Here is a 10,682-nt window from a genome sequence, read left to right on the forward strand (position 1 = left end):
CGATACTAATCTTTGCGTTGGGTCTGTTGTGGCAACTCATTTGATGTTTAGAGCTAGTAGATATGGTAGTAAATATGGTTATCAATGTTATTATATTAGTTTGAGTTTCTGTAATTTATTTAGGTGTTGTAGCTATGGTGGTGCTTGAGTCAACTTGCAGTCTGTAATATATTGTAACTGTTAGCACACCTTCTGCTCTTTATTTCTTTTAATGCAATTTGGTTTTAAAAAAAATGGGCCTCTCGCTAGTGGACGGTGGGATTGTCCTCGTTGGATTAGTCAGTCTCACGGCCGGATACCAAGTTTCAAAAGAAAAAACATTAGTCATTGAACCTATCAAAACTATAAAAACATACCCAAATGCATTTTGATGGTCAATTTGGTGTTCAACCGTGTCTTCTGTTTGTTTGCTAGTTTGGTCCTCCATCGTGTTTTCTGTTAGTATGTTGTTTGGTCCATAAAATTACTACTAACAAGACACACTTGGGGTTGTTTCTGTTACTGCTAGAGGGCTTGGAGTAAACCTGTGGTGGACCGTGTTGGTCTTATAATTGAGATTTTCAATGCTCATGCATACACTAAGGAAGATAGGCTCCAGGTTAGTAATGTGGTTTCATTGGGCTGTTCAATGGTTTATGCCTGAGGGTATTGTCTCTTGAACCAAATTGGATTTAATTGAGTTGAAGCTCTTGTTGCTTTTTAACTTAGAGTTATACTTTGTCATCTTTGTAGGCTGAACTTGCAGCTCTGTCGTACAAGAAGTCGAGACTCGTTCGTGTTCTTGGCCCTGGTGGTCGCTACACATTTGGTGCTTCTGGAGAAGCTGAAGTTGTTAGTGCTCGAGGGTTGTCTTTTATTATTACTTCATTCCCCTGTTTTTATGATTTTGATGCCATTTTTGAAGTGGAAATAACATTATATTGAAAACTTTTATTGGTGAGCGGGTTAAATTGCAATATAGGAAATTTGAACTCTTATGGGAATCTATTACTTTTTTGCTTGGGAAAATTGTTTGGTTGCCAAGTATTACTTGTCATAACGGTTTAGTTTTCTGTTTACATTGTTGTTTGTTATGAAGTACAACTGTGATTGAAAACAGATTATAATTTATATCCCTTTTCTTCACGTTCCCTTTCTCTTATGCATATATTTCTGGAAGAATGTGTAATTCTGTGAATCTATGCATGTCTTGCCTAATCTATAGTATCAATAATTAGTAAATTGTTGATTAGAAGAATAACATCTTACCTTGATACTTGTCAATATCAGGAGAGGAGGTGGGGGCCAAGGTTTTATGAGCGGTGCTGGAGAAACTGAACTCCAGCTTCAGCGGCGAAGGTAATATATAACTGTAATACTAAATTTGCAAGATACATACATTTATCCTCAAGTAATCTATTCCTGCTTTTTCTTGGCATAGCTTATGGTTTCCTCATAAATTCATATTATTTTTAAAGCTGTTTTTGACATTCTCATTGCATCAAGTCATTGCAAACATTCACTGTAATTGTGTTTGTGGCCACAATAGTATTTGGATTGGATGGCAGAGATGTTAAGAGAAAGTGTATGTTATAGGCTATGAAACCTATATTCGCTCTAAATTAAGATTTGATCACACCAAACTCTGGTCCTAATTGATTCTCGTTAGATTTAATGAACATCATTGTTAGGAGTTTTGTGGTGTTTCAAACTTCCATGCATGCAGGTTTATTTGAGATTAACTTGTTCTTTGCACTTATATGTAGTTTCGCCGGATATTTCTCCTGTCCATGATGTATGAACCACTAGTTAATATGCAATTACTATTACTAATTGCATAATATTACAACATTTTTTTGTGATCACCTCTTATTACATAATTTGGTCACTGAATTGTGAAACTCTCTTAGAGTCTTAGAAAGGAGGAATTATTTACTAACGCAAATTGATGAGGTTCGTCGTACCCGTGTTGTGCAACGTGCTGGTCGGAAGAGGCATGGGGGTTCGTCTGGTCATCGCTTAGCCACCGTTGCTGTCGTTGGGTATACAAATGTTGTAAGTCGTCTACCTGTATAAGTACATATATGTTTGCTATATATTGTAATTAAACAGCATCACTGATATATGCCTTTCTTTGCTTTTATTAGGGAAAATCTACATTAGTTAGTAATATAACGGACAGTGATCTGTATAGTGATTGTCGGTAAAACCACCTTTACTTGTATTTGTTTGCATCCTCAAAAGTTATAATTTGACTTTATAAATTTCAACTTTTTGTGGTGTTACATGTATTGCAGACTATTTGCTACCGTGGATCCTAGGTTAAGAAGTGCAGCTCTTCCTTCAGGGTAATGTGACCAGTAAATCCAAATATTCTATTTTTTTTCATACACTGGTTGGTAACATTGGTTATACATGCGTTACGTCACTGTTCTAATTTTATTTATAGGAGGAAAGTGCTTTTTAGCGACACTGTAGGATTTATATCTGATTTGCCTGTTCAGGTAATGACAAAGTTGGTATATTGGCATATCGGATACGTTATTGAAGTTTATATTAACATTGGTTATGTATAGGTTTTTGAAGTTTAAAATGAATTGAACTTTATAATTGTTAGGATATTCAAAGATACTACCTTAGTTATGTATTTTCGTCTGGATTAATTGTTTACTTTAATAAGTAGGAAAACCATGGATAAAACATGGATCTGTGCCGATCGAATGACCAAAGAGTACGAGAGTGGGGTTAGCCAAAAATTGGTAGAAAAAAGGCCAAAATGGCATATATAAAATGTGATAATTGTCTGTCAAAATCTGGTTGAAAACAGGTAGAAATTCTGGTTTATAAACCTGGAAAAAATGTGGTTTAAAACAAAAGCTTCAAAATTTTTCGTATACCTTAGACAGCGCTTTAGGCAAAAGCGCTATCTAAGGGGGGGGGGGGGGGGGGGGGGGCTTAGACAGCGCTTTTTGAAAAGCGCTGTCTAAGGTATACCTAAAAAAATTAAAATAGGAGGGTCTTAGAAAGCGCTTTTGGCCAAAGCGCTGTCTAAGGGGGTGGGGCTTAGACAGCGCTTTTCAAAAGCGCTGTCTAAGGTATACCTAAAAAATTTAAAATAAGAGGGTCTTATAAAGCGCTTTTGGCCAAAGCGCTGTCTAAGGGGGGGGGGGCTTAGACAGCGCTTTTAAGATTTAAAAAAGCGCTGTCTAAACCTTTAGCAGCGGAGGTTTAGACAGCGCTTTAAAGCGCTGTCTAAGGCTAAAAAAAGCGTTGTCTAAGGTCTTGTTTGTTGTAGTGACTCTTTGATACTGTCAAAAGCTTTCTGGCAATCCTCAGTCCAATCATGACGCTGATCTTTCTGGAGGAGCTTGAATATTGGCGCACATGTGACAATCATGTGGGGTATAAATCTCGAAATATAATTCAAGCGGCCAAGAAAACCTCGGACTTGCTTCTCAGTTTTGGGCGCAGGCATCTCTTGTATTGCTTTGACCTTGGCAGGATCAACTTCAATACCTCTTTCACTGACAATAAAGCCCAATAACTTGCCGGAACAGACTCCAAATGTACACTTGTTCGGATTCAGGCAGAGTTTGTACTTCCTCAAACGTTGAAAAAGCTTCAATAAGTGCTCTACATGTTCAACTTCCGTTCTCGACTTTGCAATCATATCATCAACATATACCTCGATCTCCTTGTGCATCATATCATGAAACAAGGTAGTCATAGCTTGTTGATACGTGGCTCCGACGTTCTTCAAACCGAAGGGCATCACTCAATAACAGAATGTTCCCTAAGGTGTGATGAATGTTGTTTTCTCCATATCCTCGGGTGCCATTTTGATCTGGTTATATCCGGAAAATCCGTCCATAAATGAGAAGACATTGAATTTAGCTGTATTATCTACCAACATATCAATATGTGGTAGAGGAAAATCATCTTTCGGACTAGCTTTATTCAAGTCTCTATAGTCCACACACATTCAGACTTTTCCATCTTTCTTAGGCACATGCACAATATTGGCCACCCATTGAGGATATGTAGAAGTCGCTAGAAACCTCGCATCAATTTGCTTATGAACTTCTTCTTTAATCTTCACTGCCATATTAGGATGAGTTCTTCTAAGCTTCTGCTTCACAGGCACACACTCAGGCTTCAAAGGCAGGAAATGTTGCACAATATCAGCATCCAGACCAGGCATGTCTTCATATGACCAGGCAAAGACGTCGACGTATTCTCGTAGCAACTCAATTAACCCCTTCTTCATAGATTCTTCCAGGAGTGCCCCAATCTTCACTTCACGAACACAATCCTCAGACCCCAAGTTGACTGTTTCCAGATTCTCAAGATGAGGCTGAATGATCTTCTCCTCGTGCTCAAGAAGACAGGTAATCTCATCAAGAATCTCTTCAACATCATCTTCTTCTGCCTCAAATACAGGGAACTCAAAGTTGGGAGATGGTGTTGGATCATTATGTTCAATGGGTTTGATCAACCTGCATAATAATTTTGGATATAAAAGAGATTTTAGAATTCAAACAAGGAAAATCATTATGCAGATAAAAAGATTGATTTTATTCTACTTTTAGGGGTTTTTAGTGATCACCAATTTCATGTAAAAAAGCAAAAAGGGAAAATAATTTGGAAAAACAAACATTTAACATGTAATTATTAATGAATATCATTGTATTAATGTGCCAACAATGTCATCACTTCTCCTTTTGGCATGGGAGAAGGGTTTTCAAACAAAAGTGAACACATTACGTGGACTTATGGATAACTATTGGAACATCAACATCGACCCAATTATTGCAGATTCCTCTAGGGATGACAAAGTTGCCAGAATCTTCCTCTACATCATCTTCCACTACAGCAGCTGCCTCTTGGTCTTCGACCATGTGGATGAAACCATCACTCTGAAACAAGCCATGCTCATTGAAAGTGCCTGAAGAGTACCCTATGCCAGCCTGGGATTTATTGTCTTCTAGCTTAATCATTTGTCCTAAACCAGTAGTTGCGCCATGCTCAATGGCCAACTTCGCATCATTGTAGGATGCAAATGAAGTAGTTCCTTTCTTAGAAGGCTCAACAATAGACAAGGCTTGGAACGGCGTCCCAACCTCATCCTTAGCATCTATATAAGAAAAGGAAGACAAATGGCTTACCAAGAGAGCCTTCTCTCCCCCTACCACCACCAACTTCTTGTTCTTGACGAACTTTAACTTTTGGTGTAGGGTGGATGTCACGGCGCCTGCCTCGTGAATCCATGGTCTGCCAAGCAAGCAGCTATATGATGGGTGGATATCCATGACCTGAAAAGTGATCTAGAAATCACTAGGTCCTATTTTGATTGGGAGCTCAACCTCCCCAATCACAGCTTTCCTGAATCCATCAAAAGCCTTGACAACCACTCCACTCCGCCTCATGGGAGGCCCCTGGTATGAAAGTTTAGCCAGAGTGGTTTTTGGCAACACACTTAGCGATGATCTTGTGTCTACCAGCACATTAGACAAGGCATCATCCTTGCAATTCATGGAAATTTGTAGAGCCAAATTGTGGTCTTTTCCCTCCTCGGGAAGATCAGCATCGCAAAAGCTCAGGTTGTTACAAGCAGTAATGTTTGCAACAATGCTATCAAACTGTTCTATTGTGACATCGTGATCTACATATGTGTAACACCCCAAAATTTTCCAACCTCATTCATGCATTCATTTTTAGGTCATTTAACATTTCATATTGCATTTCATCATGTCAATCAGAATCAGATCCAAGAAACTTTATTTAAAAAAAAAACAAAACAAAAAAAAACAAAACAAAAAAAAAACAAAAAAAAAACAAAAAAAACAAAAAATATAAAATAATTAATTAAGTAAATAAATAAATAAAAAGAAAAAATCTCAGACTTGGACCTCTCTCAAAAGCCCACTAAGCTACCAATATTAGGTTATAAATACTAGAGTTTCATTGAAACAAAAGCCACACAGAAAAGAGACAGAAGAAGGAAGAAAAGCAAAATACTCTGAGGTTTCCTTGAAACAAAACCCTGGACAAAACCTGGAGAGAAACCTGACAGAGAACTCAGAGCAGCCTCCAAACCCTGAAGGGAACTCAACTGCACAGAATCACCTCTGCCTCACATAAACCTTAAAGATTGTTTTGTAAACCTCACGGGTGCAACTCAATTTCAATCAAGCTCTCCAATCAGGTTTGCCCTTATTCCCATTACCTTTGTGCTTTGATGTTGAATACTCTGAATGTTTGAGGTATGATGGATGAATTTCATTAGGTTTTTGCCCACAGGTTCATAATTATGTATGAATGTATAAATAATGCCTTGAATGCCTAATCGTTTAATTTCTGAAGTGTATGCCACAGGGTTTGAGGTTTCTGAAACCATACTGTTATCCATGAAAAAAATGCTTATCGTGTTTCACTAACCCTTTTGTTGAGTTTTTGTGAAGGCTCACATGACTTTTGCAGGGATAGCTTGCCTGGTGTTCCACTTTATTTGTGGGATACCGCCTGGAGGTTTCATTCCGATTACCTGTACTGACTCACTTTCTTTGATGGTGTTAGCTTGGGAGGATCTCAGGGTTTCTTTGTTCCGTTAATTACTGTTACTTCGGATTTTTATCCGCGTGGTACTTTTACATTTTTCCCGCATTTTACTACTTTCCTAGCTGGAAGACCTCGATAGGAGGCAATGTTTTTGTGTGTTTATTTTTGTTTTATAGGTTCCTTCGTCCAGGACCCTTTTTGCATGAGCATCCCTAACCCTACCAACTCATTTATTTTTCTTCTCCTAAGAACACGTTAACTCCTTCTACTACAGGCGAGTAAGTCTCCAAAGGTCGAGCATCCGGTAGATTGCGTAGTAACGTCGTTCATCCAAAACCCAATCCATAACCCCGTAGTTAGCCGAACTACGGCTTGCTCTGATTCTCATTCCAGATGAGATACGTAGGCATAAGACGCGATGTCTTAGTGAGCACAATTACCCTTAACCCCTAGGTAGCCGAGCTACGAAGACTCTGATTCTCATATTCAGATGAGATACGTATGCAGTGGATGCGACATCCGTGCGAGTCATTTTCTTTTGACCCCTTTTTTTAGTAAATAACACATTAGATAAACCCACACCCTTTAGACAAGAACTACAAAAGTGGATCCAATAGAGTACTACGGATGCGTAAGGGTGCTAATACCTTCCCTTCGCATAATCGACTCCCGAACCTAAGATTTGGTTGCGAGACCCTGTCTTGTCCTTTCCTTTTTCCAGGTTTACTTCGAGCGTTTCCTTTCCCTCCTTTGGGATAAATAACGCACGATGGCGACTCTCCTGTCTTTCTTCGCCAATTGTTTTTTTTTTTCGCATTCCATTTTTCAGGTTGCGACAGCTGGCGACTCTGCTGGGGACCCGATTTCCCTAAGCGAGTCCCTCCTAGCTTTTGTAGGTTGTTTTTTTATTAGGTGTTTATTCTTTTGTACAATTATTTATCTTTCAGCATTTACCTACTTTATTGCATTGTGTACATATGACTGCCGTATCTGCTGGTTCTGTTTGTGAGATGAGTTCTATACCCGAACTCGAGTGCACTTAGGATTGGAGAATGACATAGTCTTGTTGACTTGTGTGGAGTTATTCCTTAGCAAGTTGACTTGCAAGCCCATTCACTTGGTGGAGGTCATGTTGGGATCAATAATGTCACACAAGTAAGTTGTGGTTAGACATTACTTTTTCCAATATAGACCTTAGAAACCAAGGACCTTAGTTTACCAAACCCATCTTGGCCTATTCGTAGGACGTAGTGCAAAAGTCATTCAAGTGTAAGATTTGATACGATTGTTACGCGATACTACACTCATAAGAGTCTCTCTTGAGAATATTTTTGGAATACGAGTAGTCGTTCCTCCGATAATATCCGAAAGATGGGATTATGACTATGGGAACCTTTTGTAGAACATGTTTGGCAGGTTTAAACCTTAGTACACTCCCTTTGGGTGGTTCTTAACCTAAACTCCATGTTCGTGACTTGCAACAAACCCTTGATTCATGGTTGATCCGTTTAGGTATCCTTAATATCAATGAAACTTGGGTGTTGATAAGGTGTAAACCATAATCCACCAAAAATGGATGGTTGATATTAAGGATAACATGATCCATCCCTTGACCTTTGTTTGGTGTGCTTTGCTTGATCCTCTTAATTTCTCTCCAGGCAGTGCAACCTGACAGATGTTCAAGCGGATCCAGCAATTCTGATTGACATGCCATTGCATTGCATAACATCATCTACATATTTGCATCCAACATCTCTTGCTTATTCATTTGCAGGGTATTCCCTTTTTAAGGGGGGGCCTTAAAATCGAATAAGCAGTGCATCGCATACCATACATACTAACCCTTGTTTGTTTTGCAGGTGTCACCGCAGTGTCTAAAGTTTGTTCCCTGTATCAGGCAGTTATTGGTCCCAAGAGAGTTCACAGGTACCCGACAAAGGAAAACCGTCCATGACTAGCAATGGACCAGATACAGAAAGAACTGGCTGATATGCGTGAAAGGATGGATCAGTTCATGACATTGATGACTGGTATGGCAGAAGGCCAGGCGAAGCTGAAGGAATTGGTTGAGCAACCGAGGCCCGATCCAGAGGTGGAAATACCAAATGCTGAGGGGAACCCTGGTAACCATGGGAACCCTGGTAACCCTGGGAACGCTGATAACCCCGTGAACACTGGAAACGCGGGTAACGCAAATGTTGATGGAAACCCGGGTAATGTTGGCAACACGGGAAATGTTGGGAATGGTATTGGCGGAAGGTACAATGTGAATCAAGGGATTCGGATTAACGGGCGCCCCATTACTGAAGATTGTTAGTATGATCAAGTTTCTTTGCACGACGAGGCCCTCGAGACCACTCGCCGTATGGATGAGCTTGCTGAGAAGCTCAAATCTTTGGAGTCTCAAAATTCCTTAGGTTTTGATGTCACCAATCTTGGTCTGGTTCAGGGAGTAAGGATCCCTCACAAGTTCAAACCCCCTACTTTTGAGAAATACAACAGGGCTTCTTGCCCACGCACTCATCTCCAATCTTATCTGGGAAGGTTGGGAGCTCACACTGAAGATGAAAAGCTGTGGATGTACTATTTTGAAGACAGTTTAACTGGAGCTTCTCGTGAATGGTATTCTCATTTGTCTCGTACTACCATCAAGAGATGGAAAGACTTGGCAGAGGCTTTTGTCAAGCAATATCAATACAACTTGGACATGGCTCCAAATCGGACCTTGTTGCAAGGAATGTCTCAGACTGCCAAGGAAACCTTTAGAGAATATGCTCAGCGTTGGAGACAGATTGCTGCATCCGTCCAACCCCCTATGTCTGAAAGGGAGATGGCGGACATGTTCATGAACACTCTTCAAGGCAATTATATCGAGAGATTGGCTGCTTGCCCGTCAATCAGCTTTGCAGAGACAGTGATTGCTGGAGAAAGGATCGAGAGTCTGTTGAAGATGGGCCGAATTCAAGACAACAGTGCTTCCAACTCCTCAGTTCCCAAGAAACCGTTTGCTGGTAACGGTCAGCGAAGAAGAGAAGGTGAGACGAGCGTTGTATATGCCGGCAGAGGCAGGGGCAGAGGACGCCCTAATTATTATCAAGATCAAGTGGCCGCAGTCACTATTCCAACACCTGTTCCTCAACCACAGTATCATCCGCAATAGCAACCCAGGTACAACAATCAACAATAAGGAGGTAATCCGGGTCAGGAGAGACCCTATCAACAACGTCCAAGGCAGGCGGACCGGGTCATTGAGCCAATCCCAATGCCTTATTCTGTATTACTTCCCAAGCTGATTGACATGAATCTGGTTACGTTGAGAACTCTGGCCCCACCGGTCGATCCCAACAATCTTCCTAGAGGTTATGATGTCAACGCCAGATGTGCTTTTCACTCCAACGCACCTGGCCATACTACAGATAATTGCAAGGCTCTCCAGCAAAAGGTACAAGATTTAAGAGATGCCCAGGCCATCAATTTTTCTCCGGTGCCTAATGTTATCCAAAACCCGATGCCAGCTCACGGCGGGCAGAGGATTAATGCTGTTGATAGTGGGGAAACTTTGAATTTGGTTTCTGATGTGACTAAAGTGAAGACTTCGCTATCGGTGGTCAAAGACCGACTCTTGAAAGGACGGATTTTCCCGGTCTGTGGGGAAGAGTGCAGAAATTGTCAAGACGCCGAGAACGGATGTGATAGTTTGAGAAGGGGTATTCAACAACTGATAGATGAAGGCTGTCTTCAGTTCGATCAGACTCGTCCAGTGAAGAATGATGTGTCGACAGTAACGTTTTATTTCACTCCTGAAGAAATATATGTTCCCGAGAGACCCGCTCTGACAACAATATATTTCCCAGAAAGTCCAGCACCAATTTACTCTGACAACCCTCAACCGACTTTGATTGGTCTGGTCACCGTCACGGTACCAGGACCTGTTCCGTATGAGAAAGACAATGCTATCCCGTGGCACTATGGGGCTGATATCTACTGCCAGGGGAAGAAAGTTAACGAAGAAGACATTGACATTGGTAGCTCCGCTGTAGACAATGTTGAAGGAATTGGTGGCTTCACTCGCAGTGGACGCCTATTTGCACCATCAACATTGTGCACGAATGCTGAAGCTGAGGCAGCTGCCAAGGCTAAAGGAA

At 40.7% G+C, this 10,682-nt stretch overlaps 1 long non-coding RNA gene across 1 annotated transcript; it reads left to right on the forward strand.

Moving 5' to 3' along the window:
- The first annotated feature begins 700 nt into the window (after positions 1-700).
- Positions 701-1,948, forward strand: LOC127118125 (uncharacterized). The gene is made up of 3 exons (XR_007802105.1): positions 701-845; positions 1,270-1,338; positions 1,890-1,948. It is a non-coding gene; the product is annotated as an uncharacterized LOC127118125 (long non-coding RNA).
- Positions 1,949-10,682: the final 8,734 nt, after the last annotated feature.

The sequence above is a fragment of the Lathyrus oleraceus genome, chromosome 2 (assembly GCF_024323335.1).
Source record: "Lathyrus oleraceus cultivar Zhongwan6 chromosome 2, CAAS_Psat_ZW6_1.0, whole genome shotgun sequence".
Classification (NCBI taxonomy): Eukaryota; Viridiplantae; Streptophyta; class Magnoliopsida; order Fabales; family Fabaceae; genus Lathyrus; species Lathyrus oleraceus.